This window comes from Mus caroli, chromosome 11 (genome assembly GCF_900094665.2).
Source record: "Mus caroli chromosome 11, CAROLI_EIJ_v1.1, whole genome shotgun sequence".
Classification (NCBI taxonomy): domain Eukaryota; kingdom Metazoa; phylum Chordata; class Mammalia; order Rodentia; family Muridae; genus Mus; species Mus caroli.
Window position 1 is genome coordinate 71,700,929 of NC_034580.1, and position 3,826 is coordinate 71,704,754.

The following is a 3,826-nucleotide window of genomic DNA, read 5'->3' on the forward strand; positions in this document are numbered from 1 at the left end:
AAGAAGAAGAAGAAGAAGAAGAAGAAGAAGAAGAAGAAGAAGAAGAAGAAGAAGAAGAAGAAGAAGAAGAAGAAGAAGAAGAAAAAGAAGAGAAAGAAGAAGAAGAAGAAGAAGAAGAAGAAGAAGAAAAAGAAAAAGAAAAAGAAAAAGAAAAAGAAAAAGAAAAAGAAAAAGAAAAAGAAAGTATCTTCAATCAGCATTTTCCATTCTCAGAGCCAGTGGTTCTTTTCCTGCCCATCTTCCACTGTCCAGTATGTGAAGTTCCTTCCCTGGCTGACTTCCCTATGTCTACAGCAGAGCATCAGTCCTCTGTCCCTTGCTAACAGCTTCCATGTGCCCACAGCCTGAAGCTCACTGATGTGGTTAGACTAGCTGGCTATCCAGCCCCAGTTTTGGCCTCCCCAGTACTGAGATTACAGACATATGCTGACACGCCTGGCCTTTTCATGTTTGTCCTAGGGATCTGAACCACATCCTAATGCATTGCATGTATGCCAAGCAATTTACTGGTTGAGTATAATATGCATTATAGTAATAAATTGTTATGTGTTGTTTAAGCCCATTGAAAAGCTGGCTGTGGACATAGGGTTGTCACCCTGTGCCCCAGTCACACACATACTTAATACCCAAGCATATCTCTTGTAAATTGTCCCAGAGACCCCCTGGCTGGGGATGGGCTGCCTGGCTGGCTCTGTGAGAAAGCAATAGTGTAGCAAAATGGCCCAAAGAGTAAAAATACCAGGTCCGGGAGGAAAGAAGGAGAGTATCTGAGTTAACACACCGTGTCCTTGATCACAGCTGATCATTCCCTCTGACCTTCCTGACATAAAGATGCTGGCGGTGGGAATGGCTCATTGGACATCTTACCTAAGAGAAGCCGTTCTTCCTGGAACCCTTTTTGTGGGTGAGAGAGAGGCTCCAATTAGCTGGTTTTTGCTCTCCAGGTCTCCTCCGTTGCTTTCTGCTGGATGACGTAAGTGTCTGATCTTATGAACTACTACCTCCTGCTTGCTGTCTCTTTCTTTCATTTTTGTTTGCTGTATACCTAAAAAAATACTTGCTTGAAAATAGCACAGCGATCGCAGATCATTCTTTGTTCAGGACACTGGGCCATCTCCCCAGGCCCCTGGCAATGCATTTCTTAAACTCGATTTCCCATTGTTCTGTTTGGAGAACATCTACTATTCTGCCTGCAGGGTGATTGACAAACTAGGTGTTTCCCTGCCCGCTGCAGGTTGCTGCTGAACCTATCTGGTGAGCTTATTCCCATCATTGACTTTTTCAGGTCTTTCACACTCACTTCTTCTTTTCTTTGTGGAGACTGTTCCCTGCTGATGCTTTTTAAAACCACTGGTCACACGATTGTTTATAGCTGGGTGTGGTGGCGTGCTCCTTTAATTCCAGCCCTTGGGAGGCAAAGGCAAGTGGATTTCTGTGAGTTTGAGGATGGTCTGGTTTACACAGTGAGTTGCAGGACAGCCAGGGCTATGTAAGCAATGGTTCTCAACCTGTGGGTTGTGAGTTCCTTGGGTGGGGGGGGGCGGGGAGGTGTCAAAGGACTCTTTCACAGGGGTTACCTAAGACCATCACAAAACACAGATATTTTCACTATGATTCATAGCAGTAACAAAATTACAGTTATGAAATAAAATAACTTTATGATTTGGGATCAACACAAGTGAGGAACTGTATTAAGGGTCACGGCATCAGGAAGGGTGCGAGCCACTGGCTTACAGTGTTTCTAGTCTGTACCTTTTGCCATTTCTGGTGCGATATAGGTATGTAAGACCCAAAATGACCCCCCAGGAACTCACTGGCGTGTTGTTCTTTGGATCCTGAGGTTTCTAGCCTCTGACATCTTTCCTCTTTTCAACGTCTAGTTGTTCTACCTACGACGCACAAGTTCTTACTGTCCTTCGTAGGAAGAATACAAACATGTTTATCTTGTCGAGAAATGAAGCTTTTCATGTAAATTTTCTCTAACAATTCATCTTATCTCTTTATTTTCTCTCCGTTCTTGAACTTATTCATTGCCATCATTTTAGTAATGTTTGAGTGACAGTTGAAAATAATTGTACTTCCCACAGGACCATTGCTATTTTTCTGGGGAAATAATGAACTGTATTTACATTCCACGGTGATAAGCCAGAACATAATGATTTCACTGTGTAGAGCGTCTTAGTAGAAGTACACGAAGTGTATGTTGGTGGCTCAGTCTCGAAGAGTCAGATTAGTTGACTCTGTCTGTCTTCCTGTGGAGTTCCTACCCCCTTCAGGGTCCACAATCCTCCCTCCTATTCTTCCATAAGAGTCCCCACTGTTTGTCTATGGGTGGCTGCTTCTGTCTGAGTCAGCTTCTGCGTGGAGAACAAACACAGGCTGGACCTAGGCCTCCCCTCACATATGTAGCAAATGTGCGGCTTGGTCTTCATGTGGGTCCCAAACAACTGGAGCGGAGGCTATTGCAAAAGCTGTTGCCTTTCTGTGATTTGTTCTAGCTGGGCTGCCTTGTCTGGCCTCAGTGGGAGAGAAAGTGCCTAGCCTCGAAGAGACTTGAAGTCCAGGGTGTGGGGATGGGGGGGGGCGTGGGGGGGGGTGACCAGAGGTCCTTCACCTGCTCAGCGGAGAAGGGGAGGGTAGATGGGGAAGGATTGTGAGAAGGGTGATCAGGAAGGAGGCAGTGAGCGAAATGTAAAGTATGCAAGTAAAAAATTAAATTAAATGAAAAAAAGAAGTGCATAAAGTATGCTTAAGACAAGAAAATAAACCTTTGGTTTCACAGGCCATGTGGGCGTGGGATTCTTGGATCCCTCAAGTGAAGGTTCAAGACAAACCTCCCAAGCATCTACCGAGATAATCTTAATTCAGGGAAGTCTGAAGGAATTTATTCCAGAAATTATAGGTAAGAAATGGACCTTAACATTTGAGTGTTTCCAAGTAATAACACATTAGAAAACAAAGCAGTTTTCTCCAAATGAGCTCCGTGTTCACTGGTTACTAAGCCTGTGGGCTCACTCTCCCATGGTGTGTGGGAAGAGGCCCACAGTCACTGTGCAAAAGCCTAATGCCTTTATTCACTATCACTTTAGACTTCAGCCAAAGAACAGCAAAACCTTCCATATTCAGACTAGAGATACGTGGCACAAAAGAGTGAACAAACAGCGGGGGGGGGGGGGGGGGGGGGGGGGGGGAGATGGCCCAGTAGATAAAGCGTTTGTTGTGCAAATGTAAGAACTGGAGTTCGAGCCCCTTGCACCCACATCAATGCCAGGCAAGAGGATGGCAACTTGCCTGTAATCCCCGCGCTTGGACGGCAGAGACAAGAGATGTCTGAAGCAAGCTGGCTAGCTGGGCTATCCAAATCGCCGAGCTCTAGTCAAGTGAGAGACCCTGAAGAGTATTGAGGAAGACACTTGACAGTAAGCTCTAGTGTACACAGGCACCCACACGTGTATGTATGCTCACACACATGCAAACATGCATATATACATACACGGATACTACACAAAATAGGCATACAATAACAGATGAATTAAACCCACGGTATTTACTGGTGAGTCAGCGGATCTGCCCGTACAAACTAGGCTAACATCTTAGTCTCATATGTACTGCTCTCCTTGGAGATGCTAACTGAAGATTTCTTGCTGTGGTCCTGGAGTGAGCGCCCGGTAGACAGCTTTCCTTAACTGCTCAGAAATAAGCCACGGCTTCCCCACCGTGTCTTCTTGGGAGAGTCAACAGGGTATTGACACTGGGTTTCCTACGGCTTCTGTCTGCATTGAAAGGCAGGGTTAAAAACAAAACAAAACAAAACAGATTTAGACAT